Genomic DNA, 15760 nt, shown 5'->3' with positions numbered 1-15760 from the left:
TGGTTGTCTCCAGCCCCCAGATTAGTTGGATGTAACTCTCCACGTTATTCCCTATACTTTCTTCCACTGCCAAATTAACAATTCCATGATGCCTCAAGGCGTCTCACCAATTTGCTTCAGTGCCTCCTCATTAGTTATTCGATCTACCCATCTAATACTCAGTAGTCTGCTGTAGCATTATATTTCAATAGCTTCAATTATCTTCTTGTCTAAACTGCCTGTCTTCCGCGTTTCACTTGCTTACAAATCCCTTCAGAGAAAGACTTCCTAATACCTAAATTCAGATCAGATGTTAACAAATCCCTCTCCTTCAGAAATACTTTTCGCGTTATTGTCAGTCTGCATTTTATATCTTGCCAAATGGCAAAATTCATCTACTATTTTTCGCGTCTTATTTATTAATTAAATTCCCTGAGCATCGCATGGTTTTATTCGACTTCATTTCATTGCACTTGGTTTACTTTTGTTGATGTTCATCTTATAATATCTTACCAAGACACTCGTTCCATTCACCTGCTCTTGCAACATCTTTGCTGTCTGTGACAGAATTACAATTTCATCACAGTTTTTATTTCTTCCCCTGAACCCTTATTTCCTTCCAAAATTTCTCCTTGTTTTGCTTTACTGATTGTCCTATGTGCAGGTCAATAACATGGGGACAGGCTATTATTGACTAATCCATAAATGGAAATTAAGAGGACAAAATACACATTTCCGGTTTGATATTGGCGACGTGTGCTGTACTTTATACTGACTTCGTGCACATTCCTACTCATATGTTTTGTCAGATACTAGATTAACACAATATAGTAGCAGCATTTCGCGAAAAGTAAGCCGTTACCTATTCCATAGCGAGTGAAATTTACACACCAGTATCATCTTTACTCTTACCAGGGAACTTCCCCATCGCACCCCCCTCAGATTTAGTTATAAGTTGGCACAGTGGATAGGCCTTGAAAAACTGAACACAGATCAATCGAGAAAACAGGAAGAAGTTGTGTGGAACTATGAAAAAAATAAGCAAAATATACAAACTGAGAAGTCCATGCTCAACATAGGCAACATCAAGGACAGAACTGGATTAGGAGTGCCTTGGTCCCGTGGTTAGCGTGAGCAGCTGCAGAATGAGAGGTCCTTGATTCAAGTCTTCCCTCAAGTGAAAAGTTTACTTTCTTTATTTTCGCAAAGTTATGATCTGTCCGTTCGTTCATTGAGGTCTCTGTTCACTGTAATAAGTTTAGTGTCTGTGTTTTGCGACCGCATCGCAAAACCGTGCGATTAGTAAACGAAAGGACGTGCCTCTCCAATGGGAACCGAAAACATTTGATCGCAAGGTCATAGGTCAATCGATTCCTCCACAGGAAAACACGTCTGATATATTCTATACGACACTGGTGACGGCATGTGCGTCACATGACAGGAATATGTTGTCGACCCACCTTACTTGTACACTTGGCGAATGGGTAAAAAGATTCTTCTACGTTGCCCAATTTAGGTTTTCTTGTGGATGTGATAATTACTCCCAAAAAAGAGATGAAAAAATAAGAGTTTGTCACATAAACTGCAACAAATGAATCCAACAGTTTCACAGTCGCACACTTTTCCCTGTGCTCTGTCAAAACATATGTTTCTAACGTTTTCAAATTTTTCCATGTGTAGACCGTCAAATCCTGCATATGTCCAAGCAAATCTGAACATGTCCTGGAATTTTGGAGAGCGAAGCTGATTATGTGTGAGTGTCTGAACTTTGATAATTGACTGAAAATAAAAATTAAACTTTTCGCTCGAAGAAAGACTTGAACCAAGGACCTCTCGTTCCGCAGCTGCTCACGCTAACCACGGGACCACGGCGCTCCTGAGTTCAGTCTGCCCTTGATGTTGCCTATCTTGCGCATGGACTACTCAGTTTGGATATTTTGCCTATTTTTTCATAGTTCCACACAACTTCTTCCTGTTTTCTCGATTGATCTGTGTTCAGTTTTTCAAGACCTATCCACTGTGCAACTTATAACTAAATCTGAGGGGGGTGCGATGGGGAGGTTCTCTTGTTAGTAGGTACGGGACAGAATAGCATATAGCAGAATTGTATGTGCTTCGGCATTTGTCCATTGAAAGCAATTTCCTTTCTGGACGATGAAGTCGCTTCGTACGTCGCATGTATTTGGAAGTTACATGAAGCGGGGAAGCAATGCCTTACTATTGTTCGAAGCAACCGCATTAATCACCAGCAGCCACTTTCAGAAAGCAGAGAAGAACATTCAGACTAGGGTTCCACAATGACCTCGCTGTCCATCGCTCATACAATGCGCTCATGATCAGCTGGTGTAATAGCGGTATAGTTCTCAACATAGAAAATTCGGGACTGACGTAACTTTCGAACTGGACGCACATCCACTTGCGTTTGAAGCCACTACATGCGATACAAGCGTAATGGCCCGTAAGAGCTATTGACTCACGCACGCAGATAAAAAGCGTGACACAAAATGTGGCAACACGTCCGATAAAAACGTGGAACGCTGGCGTCGCCAGATAAAAATGCGAGGATAAGTCCGATAACATCTGAGCCCTTGCGGGGGAAATTACGCTCGATAACACACTGTTTCAGATGGCTGCAAGACTGCATTTTGGATAGCATTTTCTAAAATCCTAAGCATTTAACTATTTTTTGCTAGATGGCGTGCATTTCGTAGATAATTCGGAAGTGCATATTGTTTGACAACACACTCGTAAGCAATGTTACGTGGTAACCAGAATATTTGGCCGGCCGGAGCGGCCGTGCGGTTCTGGGCGCTACAGTGGAGCCGAGCGACCGCTCCGTTCGCAGGTTCGAATCCTGCCTCGGGCATAGATGTGTGTGATGTCTTTAGGTTAGTTAGGTTTGATTAGTTCTAAGTCCTAGGCGACTGATGACCTCAGAAGTTAAGTCGCATAGTGCTCAGAGACATTTTTTGAACCAAAATATTTGATTTAATGTGTTCTGGAATTTCTTAATGGACATGTACGTGAACTAACCCCGAGTAACCGCTGCTAGATAATAACTAAAATACTAAAGAACAGGAAACAGCATTCAGGATGTTCAAGTCGCATTGCAAATGACGAATACATAACGTTGTCTGAATCGCGTCGTTCCCGAGCTATTTTCAAATACAGCTTGTAACTGCATGGAATGTTACGAAAGCTCAACGTTTGCCCATTGTAGAAGCTTTCGTTTCCACACCACGCTTCCCGCAAGTACGTAATCAATATTTTACATATGCGACCGGAGAATGACCCCCTACAGAAACAGTATACCGTGTGTTCATTCTCCTGTGTATTTCTTTCGTTATACAATCGGTCATTTCCTTCAGCTGCCCTAAAAACAAATACTCATTCAACTGTTCTGTGGCTTCTTTGTTTATTTGTACTTGCTTAACCCGCAGGACAGGATAGATAGAATAAATTGTGAAAAGGGGCCGAAATAAGGGGCTGTCAGTTACACTCGAACATACAACTTTATTATTTGATCAAACATTACAAGAGCACAAAAAATTTTTTTTAAACACACAGCTTTAATCTTTGGGACTTAATTGCCGGCTGAAGACCACTTAAATTTAAAAACGGCTGAAGGCCAATAACTTAAAACGAAAGCTTAATCAGAAATTTAAAAGGCAAGCCTTATCTTAAAACAGTTCATTAGTTAAGCTGAAGTAAACGAGTTAAATTCAAATTGGCTGAAGGCCGAACACTTAAAAATCTAAAACATTACTTTTTAAAAAAATACCAAAGTCCTTAAGTGAAACAGTTCTTTAATTTAGGCTGAAGACCGTAAGAACAATCAAACTCAAACCGGCTGAAGGCCGAAGGCCGGCCGGGGTGGCCGAGCGGTTCTAGGCGCTACAGTCTGGAACCGCGCGACCGCTGCGGTCGCAGGTTCGAATCCTGCCTCGGGCATGGATGTGTGTGATGTCCTTAGGTTAGTTAGGTTTAAGTAGTTCTAAGTTCTAGGGGACTGATGACCTTCGAGGTTAAGTCTCATTGTCCTCAGAGCCATTTGAACCATTTTTTGAAGGCCAAAGACTTAAAAATTCAATAGGTTGAAGTAAACAAGTTAAATTCAAATCGAGACCGCAATAGAAGGGAGAACCGATAGAGGTACTCAAGGTACCGTCCACCACACACAGTCAGGTGGCTTGCGGAGTATTGATGTAGATGTAGATAGTAGAACCTCAGCAGTGGAATTCCGTGTTAATAACCACGCATGAGAACCTTTAGGAGGCAAATTGCTGTAAGGAGAGGCAGCCTGTGCTGCGCACACACACACACACACACACACACACACACACACACACACACTCACACTCACTCACTCACTCACATGCGCTAGCTCTGTCCGGTCCTGATTTATGGCGGCTGGGGGAATGTAAAACGCAGGATGTGTGAAATCGGATCAGGCGCGCATGCGTGAAAATATTCATCTCGCGCACGCGCAGGGCCCCGCCGTCCGAGGAGGCGCCTCGCCTTGCCACGCCCACGCGCCGTCGACCGGCCCGCCGCCAGATATAAAGGCCAATTGCTGCCCTGCCACACAGCTGGCTGGCCTTTGGCGACGGCGTCAGGCGGAAACACCGCCGAGAATGACGCGAGGCGGCTGCCTGCAGTCGCCGAGGCGCTAAAATCCTGTCTCGCAGCAGAAAGCGAGTTGGGCACTGCTCTGCATTCGGCGTTTAATGATGTGGCTATAGCAGGCCTTGACAAATGTGTGAGCTGATGGGACGTAATAACTTCAGTGATGGGTAAACTTAGATTGCGTTTATTTACAGCAAGCCTTGAGTGCTATTACAACAAAATGTGCATGTTAGATCAATTGGAAAAATGCCGTACCTAGGAGGTCAGCATCTTGATAACGTATTCTGCCTATTGGCAGGTACGTGACACCATTGCTGTCTACATCTGCCCCAATTCCATACCAATTGCTTCTTAGTGTGATATCTTCATCTTTTCACTTCATCCAACAATTTTATTCTTCGCCTTCCTATTTCCTTCTGTTCATGCACTCTACCTTTGACAGATGTTGTTAAAATTACTTTTCCTCGCAGTATATTTACATCCAAATCTGCTTTCCTTTTTTAACCATGTTTAGGAGAGTGCTTTGTTTCTTTGCCCTTACCAGTACTCCAATCCTAAAGAAAGCAGGTGTTGACAGATGTGAAAATTACCGAACTATCAGTTTAATAAGTCACGGCTGCAAAATACTAACGCGAATTCTTTACAGACGAATGGAAAAACTGGTAGAAGCCGACATCGGGGAAGATCAGTTTGGGTTCCACAGAAATATTGGAACACATGAGTCGATAATGACCCTACGACTTATCTTAGAAGATAGATTAATGAAAGGCAAACCTACGTTTCTAGCATTTGTAGACTTAGAGAAAGCTTTTGACAATGTTGACTGGAATACTCTCTTTCAAATTCTGAAAGTGGCAGGGGTAAAATACAAGGAGCGAAAGGCTATTTACAATTTGTACAGAAACCAGATGGCAGTTATAAGAGTCGAGGGGCATGAAAGGGAAGCAGTGGTTGGGAAAGGAGTGAGACAGAGCTGTAGCCTCTCCCCGATGTTATTCAATCTGTATATTGAGCAAGCAGTAAAGGAAACAAAAGAAAAATTCGGAGTAGGAATTAAAATCCACGGAGAAGAAATAAAAACTTTGTGGTTCGCCGATGACATTGTAATTCTGTCAAAGACAGCAAACGACTTGGAAGAGCAGTTGAACGGAATGGACAGTGTCTTGAAAGTAGGATATAAGATGAGCATCAACAAAAGCAAAACGAGGATAATGGAATATGGTCGAATTAAATCGGGTGATGCTGCCGGAATTAGGCTAGGAAATGAGATGCTTAAAGTAGTAACTAAGGTTTGCTATTTGGGGAGTAAAATAACTGATGATGGTCGAAGTAGAGAGGATATAAAATGTAGACTGGCAATGGCAAGGAAAGCGTTTCTGAAGAAGAGAAATTTGTTAAGATCGAGTATTGATTTACGTGTCAGGAAGTCGTTTCTGAAAGTATTTGTATGGAGTGTAGCCATGTATGGAAGTGAAACGTGGACGGTAAATATTTTGGACAAGAAGAGAATAGAAGCTTTCGAAATGTGGTGCTACAGAAGAATGCTGAAGATTAGATGGGTAGATCACATAACTAATAAGGAGGTATTGAATAGAATTGGGGAGAAGAGTAGTTTGTGGCACAACTTGACTAGAAGAAGGGATCGGTTGGTAGGACATATTCTGAGGCATCAAGGGATCACCAATTTAGTATTGGAGGGCAGTGTGGAGGATAAAAATCGCAGAGGGAGACCAAGAGATAAATACACTAAGCAGATTCAGAAGGATGTAGGTTGCAGTAGGTACTCGGAGATGAAGAAGCTTGCACAGGATAGAGTAGCATGGAGAGCTGCATCAAACCAGTCTCAGGACAAAAGACCACAACAACAACAACCAGCACTTCAGTGTTCTTAATTTTATCCACCCATTTTATCTTCTCAGCCAAAGGCCTTGCACCTGTGGTAACACCGTTTCCCATCAGATCAGCGGAGTCAAGCGCTGTCGGGCTAGGCTAGCACTTAGATGGCTGACCGTTCGGGTATACCGAGAGCACTGTTGGCAGGCAGGGTACACTCAGCCCTTGTAAGGCCAATTGAGGAGCTACTTGACGGAGAAGTAGCGGCTCCGGTGACGCAAGCGACAACGTCTGGAAAGGTTATGTGCTGTCGCATGCCTCCCCTTATGTGCATCCAGTGGCGCCTATCGGCTGGCTGAGGATGACACGGCGGTTGGTCGGTAACGTTGGGCCTCCCGTGTCCTGCTCTGACGGAGTTACTTAGTTAGCTTATATTTTATTTTCTCCATTCTCCAAACCTGCATCTCGAATGCTTCTATTTTGTGTTTGTCTTTTTCAGAGTCAAAGTCATAAATGAAGACATTCTCCACGAAGCATTTAACGCACCTTTTTCCTAACTCCAACCCTAGTTGGCTGCGAAGTAAGCGTTTCGTTTTCTGGAAAGCGTGCCTTTCCAATGTAGTTCTTGATATTGTTTCTTTTTCATTCATTCAGTTATCATTTAGCATGTACCCCATATATCTGTATTGTCCAACTTGTTCAGTTTCTTTTTCACTTTCATATTTTCTTCGTGATGTGCTCTAATCAGCTTATTTTTCTTTCTGTTTTTATTTCATTCCGTACTATTCCTACCCTTTTTCTTCTACACGTACTCGTTCGTTCTCTACTTCTAGCGTCTCCATTATCAAATCTTCGACATATGTCGGAACTGCAGTTTGTCAAAGACAATAACTCAGTCTTACTGCTCTTCCGGTTTGAAAACAGTTTATCGTATCATTTCTTATCTTCGTGGTTGTGTACACCTCTGTAATTAGTTTCCTAACCTACCAGGTCACGTTCTTCAATATTAGAATCTTCATCATCTTCTCCCATTTCACTCAGTCAAAGACCTTTTCTAGACCTATGAAACACAACCTTATTCGTTTCCCTCTTTCTGTATGTATTTTACCATTGAAAGGTAACGAGGCAGAAGTCCGGTTTCCGCAGTCAAATCAAATGGTTCAAATGGCTCTAAGCACTATGGGTCTTAACATCTGAGGTCATCAGTCCCCTAGAACTTAGAACTACTTAAACCTACCTAACCTAAGGACATCACACACATCCACGACCGAGGCAGGATTCGAACCTGCGACGACCGAGGCAGGATTCGAACCTGCGACCATAGCAGCAGCGAGGTTCCGGACTGAGCCGCCTAGAACCACTCGGCCACAGCGGCCTGCTTTCCGCAGTCTCGATTTAATGCAGTACGCATTTGTGTATGAAGATCGATCGTCTGGTCCAGCCCATTGCCGATTCAGATAGCTTAACGTGAATTGTTTTAACTGTGGCTAAATCGGCAGTGTCCTGAACCATGACAAGTGTGGTCAAAGTCGAAACTGCGGAAACTTTCCTTAAAGTACTTTACCATTAAGGTACGGAATGATACCTACGAATTGAATTACATGCAGTGAAAAAAATAAATGACTCGTTAGTTCTGGGTGGAGTCGGTGAGATGCAGTATTATAAAATCCTTCTGCAGTCAGCTTCAAATGCTAGTTCTCTAATTTTTCTAAGTGATCATCGAAAGGAACGTCTTCGCTTCAGGGATTCACATTTGAGTTCACGAAACGTCTGTAATAATACTCACACGGTACCAAATGTAGCAAACCGCCTCTGAAATGTTTCGATTTCTTCCTTTAAGCCGACCTGGTGGGAAGTCCAGACTCTCGGGCAGTACTAAAGAATGACACGCATTAGTGTTCTATGCGCTGTCTCCTTTATTGTCCTAAAATTGAACGACTATACCGAAACCGAGCATTCGCCTGCACTACTACCGTTCTTACGTGCTCGTTCCATTTCATATCGCTCTGCAACGTTCCGCCTAGATATTTAACCGACGTGAATGTGACAGACAGCACGCTACTAATGCTGTATACATTTACAGCAAGCTGCCATTCATCAGACCAATTAGAAATTTTGCCCAAGTCATCTTGTTTCCCCCTACAATTACTCAACTACGACACCTTACCGTACATCACAGCATCATCAGCTAACAGTCGCAGATTGCTGATCACCCTGTCCCTCAGATTATATATATATATATATATATATATATATATATATATATATATATATATATATATATATATATATATATAGCAGTCCCATCGCACTTCTCTGGGGCGCTCCTGACAATACCCTTACGCTAATGAACACTCGCCGCCGAGGACAAAGTACTGGGTTCTATTACTTAAGAAGTCTTCGAGCCACTCACAGATCTGGGAACCTATTATGTACACTCGTACGTTCGTTAACGGTCGTACCATCAACTGCACGGTCCGGTCATTTGCAACTGGCACAGAGGTGAACGTTTAATTTCGAAGCGTGTATGAGGGTATCAGACAAGGGTTGTAGTTTATCACCGACATTACTTAATAAATACAATGACGACGTCTTAAGAAGGTGAAAACGAAAAGGACATCCTGGTTACAGATACATCAACATGAACCATAGTTACCTATCCGTTTTATTGTATTTGTCAATGAAAATAAATTAGAATATACCATACTTAAGTTGTACCTACTGGGCAAAGAATACAATTGTTCAATTAATAAAACGAAGGTAACGGCTTTATCATCAGTTACAGAGTAATTGAACAAGTTAAAAGTTGTAATTATTTAGGAAACCAAATAAGGTAGAGATATAGATAACAAGCTTCATCAGTTTCAGTACATACGGGGTGTTCCAGGAATGTTCAACTGTGTGTGAATTCCTAAAGGGGCCAAACTGCTTAGGTCATCGGTCCCTAGACTTACACACTACTTACACTAACTTACGCTGAGAACAACACACCCACCCATGCCCGAGGGAGGACTCGAACCTCCGGCGGGAGGGGCCGCGCAATCCGTGACAAGGCGCCTCAAACCTCGTGGCCACACCGCGCGGCGGAGTTCCAGGAGGAATGGTCAGTATTCAGGGATATGACAGGAATGATAGTTCGAAACAAAAGAGTCAAGTAAACCTGGGCTCTAAAACGCATACCTTAACAGCTATGAGCACTTCCTGATCTACGATACTTTGAAACAAATCTCTTCTATAGGAAGCTCTTTGCTTTCCATGTTTTGAGATGCGACAGTATGGATAAAAAAAGGAGAAAAGTGTCTAGTAAACAGGGGATCTAAAATGCATACCATAAGATCTGTGAGCGCTTGTTCATCTTCGCTACTTTGAAACGCAACTCTTCTAATGAACAAGTGCTCATAACGTTTAACGTATGCATTTCAGAGCACATGTTTACAGGACATCTTTTCTTGTTTTGGTCCATACTACCACTTCCCAAAATATGGAAAGCAAATAACTAGCTGTAGAAGAGATTTGTTTCACAGTAGTATCGAATATCAAGAATTGCTCATAGTTCTTAAGGTATGCGTTTTACACCTCATGTTTATTTGGCTTTTTTGTTTCGAATGATAATTCCTATCATATCCCTAAATATTGACCACTCTTCCGAGAACACCCTGTGTATGACACAGTTGAGAGTAAACGGAGTCAGAAAGGAAAAAAATGAATTTGAAAAACAAAGGCTAGTGACTCTGCTGTACGGGAGTGAAACCTGGGTCCGCCCAAAGAGGGATCAGAATAAAACACAGGCGGCAGAAATGATATATCTAAGACGGGTGAAAGGTTGCACACTCCGAGACTGGGTGAGGGATGGACAAATATTAGAGGAGAACTAAGTGCTGTGGGCATAAACAACACAATAGGAAATACAGAAACAGGTGGTACAGCAGAATGCCAGAAGAAAGACTCGAAACAACACTGCTGAGAGGCATGCCGACAGGAAGAAGAAACTCTGATAGTCTCGAAATGAGATGGGCTGAACACTAACATTTGAAGGCGGAACAGGTAGTTAGCCTAATCCCTGTTATTGAAGATTGTAATGATGATGGAGCGGAAGTTAAACCTTACCTCCAAGTTTCTGCCCTCATTCATGTAGGCGATATAGTCAGAGTGACGCACGTAGCATTTAAAGTGCCATTTTGTGAGGAGCAATTGACACCCTTTGTTAATGCAAAGGCTTTGCATACAACATCGTGTTTTGAGTTTCAAATGAACGGCTCATAAAATCCATGTAACAAGCTTATGCCGTATGAATATTAATGCGTGCAACATCGACGAATATTCTCCGGCGAATTTGACGAATTATGTCTGCTTTATGGTATTCAATCATTAGACATGGAATCCCGTAAAATCTACGCCGTGTTTAGGAAGGCTCAACTCCCTGTCAAGCTCCCTCACTGTGATCCAGCAGATGATGGGCTTGGTAGGCTTAATGCAGCTGGATATTAGACTCCGTAGCGGAGTGATAGGCGAGGACGTTGTAGACTGTTTCAATTCATGAGTGTCCTTAAATAAAAGTACACGCTTACACATAACTGCCTCACATACACCCACATTGCCGGAGAAAGAAGGCGGTCAAACCAAAACTTTCGATGTCGACCTAAAACATAAAATTATAACTGACTGCGGCGTAAACGGCCTTGCCGCAGTGGAGACACCGATTCCCGTGCAATCACCGAAGTTAAGCACTGTCGGGCGTGGTCGGCACTAGGATGGGTGGCCATCCAGGCCGCCATGCGCTGTTGCCATTTTTCGGAGTGCACTCAGCCTCATGATGCCAATTGAAGAGCTACTCGACCGAATAGTAGCGGCTTTGGTCAAGAATACCATCATAACGACCGGGAGAGCGGTGTGCTGACCTCACGCCCCTGCTATCTGCATCCTCCTTGAGGATGACACGGCGGTCGGATGGTCCCGATGGGCCACTTGTGGCATGTAGACGGAGTGGACTGCGGCGTAAAATAAATCACCTTGTCAGATAATCTACATGGCTGTTTTAATCACTAGCAATGGGCGGTCCATGCACAGTGCAATACATACACAACACGTCATCCTAAGCCGTTTGTTTTGTTTAGACGAAATGTGATAGTTTGAAACGGACACTTCGATATCTCGCTGTTTGCCAAAACATAAATATTTTCGATGTTTAAATTTTAAAGGTTGTCCTACTTTTCGCAAATAAAACGCGATTCCCTTAAGCCTCTTGTTCTACAAGACCCCAATACGGAGAGAGAGAAGACAGCACAAAGACGACCGCGTCAAAAATAGTAGCAAAAGTCAGCGTGCAATTAGCAGTAGTGGTGGCACATTTGATTGATTCAGCGTGTATTACTGACATATCGATATCTAATGAGATTAATGTAATTGATGCTGACAACGTTTTATTGAGTTCATTAACACACTCCCAACAAATATGCAAAATAAATTCGTTAAGTTCGAACTGAAAAATTGTACTTTCTGTTATTTTTCGACTAACTAATTAAGTACATATAGCTGAAAAATAATTACTGAGTTGATTTAATACTATAGCGACAGGGTCGGAGGCAGCAATCATGAAATGCAAAAATTTAGAGCTTTGCGTGGCAGCCAGTATTTAATTTGAATACAAATTGCTGCGCGAGTCCTGCGATTCTCAAGAAAATTGTGATTGCGCTTCGGTTATCAGAAAATGTCTCAAGTAATCTTCTTGCGGAATTGCTGAGTTTCTGAGTGCGAAAGCTTCACACCAAGACTCGTACAGTTAGGTTCAATACGAACTTTTACTGACCGTTTTCCATTCTGTATTTCCTTCATGAACACATACACAATCACCAGACCTAGACGCTCCCTTCTGGGTATAAAAAACGGTAGTGTGAAACTTTCAGCACACATCTCTCACACATATGAAAAGAATGAAATATGGACACCGGACTTGAAACTATTTATTTAGATGTTAAAAATGATTTTACACCCCTTTATTATTCAATAGCCACGAAAACGACACGAACATTTATTTATTTCGCTAAAAGATTCCGTTTGAATCTGCGTTGGAGACATGTAACCATTGTAACAGATTTGAATATAAACGTCAGTATCGTACTCACATGCTACTTTAGCATGTGTATTCAGGGGCATGTTAATAAGTGACCAAGATAGCGACTTTTTTAACCTAATTTTTTTTATTTATTTGCTTGCTATGTTTGGATTAGTGGTCTGTGTTTGTATAATAGGTCATTTTTACAATCTTCTTTGAACTTGTTACATGATGTTGTTGATAAAGAATTTGTGTCTCAGCATTGGGGTGCTAGTAATATCAGTTAAGAGAAAGACGGATTGACTAAAAAGAAAGAGAATGAAAATATAAAAAAAGAAAAACAGATAAGATCTTACACTACGTTCGTAGAAGACCCAACCAGTATTGCTTGGTTGCATGTACATGTCGTGGAACTACAGTGAAGGTAAACTTAGAGGGGTTCAAGGCTACACAGCGGATTACCAGAAATCGTTCTAATCACGCACTGTTCGCTGTTGGAACAGGCAAGGGAGAAAGTCGGTAACGCAAAGTACCCTCCGCCCCACATCATAAGGTGAAGTATAGATGTAGATTTTGGAACTGTGGACTCCAGGAAAGAGCTGAGAATACAGTAAATTATGGACCTTCAAAAGTGAGGAACGACACTAACTGTAAACGACTCGCAAGTAGATGCGCTGATAAGGCACAATATTATGAGCACTGCTCACCGCAAGACTGAAATGCCTCTTGGTGGCACTGCGAAGCGGTAACCAAAGTGTGTAAGCGCAGTAGAGAAGAGTGTGAACATAATTCTAGCGAAGATAAACGGGAAAATCCAGTGACATAAGCGACTTCGACAAATGCCAGATCGTTATGCTACAGCGCCTGTAAACCAGTGTCTCTGAAACGGGGAAGCCGGTCAGCCGTTCGCATATTACTGTCGTATCTATTGAGTGTTGTTTGTAGGACGGCGAAACCACGAGCAGGCGACAATGTGTTGGACGCTCTGTATCGCAGGATAGGTGACGATCTGTACCCAGTGTTTCGGAGCACAGCAATTCAACGCCCATTGTGGATCGTGGGGCTCCCCTGCGCGTTACCATGTACCATGTTGACCAAGTGATATCGCCATTGGCTGTAGTAGTGGACATGGGATCATCTAGACTGGACTGGGATCAATGGAAACGGGTCGCCCGGATGAATCACGTATGTTGTTACACAAGTTCGATGATAGTGTTCGAATACTCCTTCATTCAGGCAAATGGTTGCGGGAACATGCGCCGCACCATGGAAGCGGGGCGGTGGGCGCAGTATTATGCTACTGGTTTCACTCTCCTGGGCTGCCATGGAAGCTGTCTGTGAACATTATTGCGGACCACCTGCACCTCTTCTCCAACGGCGATGGCATCTCCCAGCTGGATTACTGTTGGTGTCGCGCGACCCGAATCACGCTACAGTGGTTTAAGGAGCATGATAGCAAATTCCCGTTGATATTTTTGCCCAACATATTCGCTTGATCTGAAGTGGAGCACCACTGGAACGCCATTTCATGGATATACAAATTAATAGAATGGGAGCCAGAATTGATCCCTGAGGTAGACATTGTTTAGAATTCTCCACCTGCTAGTTGTCCGCTCAGGAACATCTTAGAACACACGTCAGAGATGTTTACTAGAAACGCCAGCTTTTGACATGGGATATTTTCAGTAAACTTTGACATAAATCCCGCAATCCACACCGAGTCATAAGCTACTGTCCCATAAAAAATTGCAGCTGTTTGAAACTCCGTTGAAATTAAGCCTCTGCTAGAGTTGCCAATGTTAAGACCTGGTCATAGCAGTTCCGATGTTCCCTACAGCCATCGATTAGTGGCCTCTTGAATACGATTTAGAATAAGCCTTTCTAGTATGTCATGCTGAGTAGCGATACGGTTCTGTAGCGAGAAGCACCGCCTTTGCGTGGTTAACAGCTCCCGTGAAGATTGTTGCAATCTGGCGATCCCTGGACAACGGCTTAATACCGGCTAATTCATCCACGAGGTTGCTGCAACAGAGCAAGAAGTACTCGAGAGACATCTGATGTACCGAGGGCTTGTCAATCCGTGTACGCGAAATCGCCGCTATTTTGGCTCATTAGTGTGTTATCATTGTCGTGCAGTGTAGAGCTGGAATGTGCAGAAGCAAGCGAGACGCGGGTTGGTACGCAGGAGGAAGAGCCCCCTGTGGCAGGTGCCGGCGTCGGCCAGTGAACCCGGTGGCTCCTGCTGCTGCTGCGGTGCCGCCAGAGCCGGCGACCTAACGGTACAGCCGCAGCCGCAGCCGCGAGCGCCACGGGAGCATTCTCGGAGAAAGCCAGCCGAAGGCCGTAGGCCGCTGCAGCGGGCGCTGTGCGAAGCTGCCTGCACCAACACATCCGCCAGCGAGCTACTTATCGGCTGCTGGCCTAACCCAGCTCATCCGCCATTCAGAGCTGGACGGATAATTACAGTCCATACACTGTACGTGTACATAATGCTTGGTGAGCATATAGTCTTCCCCTGATCACTAAAATTTATATCCAAGCAAATATACTACAGTACTGGCCATTAAAATTGCTACATCAAGAAGGAATGCAGATGATAAGCGGGTATTCATTGGACAAATATATTATACTAGATCTGACATCTAATTACATTTTCACGTAATTTGGGTGCATAGATCCTGAGAAATCAGTACCCATAATAACCACCTCTGGCCGTAATAAAGGCCTGGATACGCCTGGGCATTGAGTGAAACAGAGCTTAGATGGCGTGTACAGGTACAGCTGCCCATGCAGCTTCAACACCATACCACAGTTCAGCAAGGGTAGTGACTGGCGTATGGTGACGAGCCAGTTGCTCGTCCACCACTGACCAGACGTTTTCAGTTGGTGCATGCAACATGCGGTCGTGCATTATCCTGCTGAAATGTAGGGTTTCGCAGGGATCGAATGAAGGGTAGAGCCCCGGGTCGTAACACATCTGAAATGTAACGTCCACTGTTCAAAGTGCCGTCAATGCGAACAAGAGCTGACAGAGACGTGCAACCAATGGCACCCCATACCATCACGCCGGGTGATACGCCAGCATGGCGATGTCGAATACACGCTTCCAATGTGCGTTCACCGCGATGTCGCCAAACACGGATGCGACCATCATGATATTGTAAACAGAACCTGGATTCATACGAAAAAATGACGTTTTGCCATTCGTGCACCCAGGTTCGTCGTTGAGTACGCCATCGCAGGCGCTCCTGTCTGTGATGCAGCGTCAGA

The 15760-nt window shown here is 43.5% G+C and overlaps 1 protein-coding gene across 2 annotated transcripts in view; it reads left to right on the top strand.

Annotated features, from left to right (window-relative positions):
* LOC124772611 (disks large 1 tumor suppressor protein) overlaps positions 1-15760 on the top strand; it is a 921529-nt gene that overhangs the window by 21564 nt on the left and 884205 nt on the right. The gene's annotated exons all lie outside the window — the stretch shown is intronic.

Source organism: Schistocerca piceifrons, chromosome 2 (assembly GCF_021461385.2).
Source record: "Schistocerca piceifrons isolate TAMUIC-IGC-003096 chromosome 2, iqSchPice1.1, whole genome shotgun sequence".
Classification (NCBI taxonomy): Eukaryota; Metazoa; Arthropoda; class Insecta; order Orthoptera; family Acrididae; genus Schistocerca; species Schistocerca piceifrons.
This window is presented reverse-complemented; position numbering and strand designations above follow the sequence as displayed.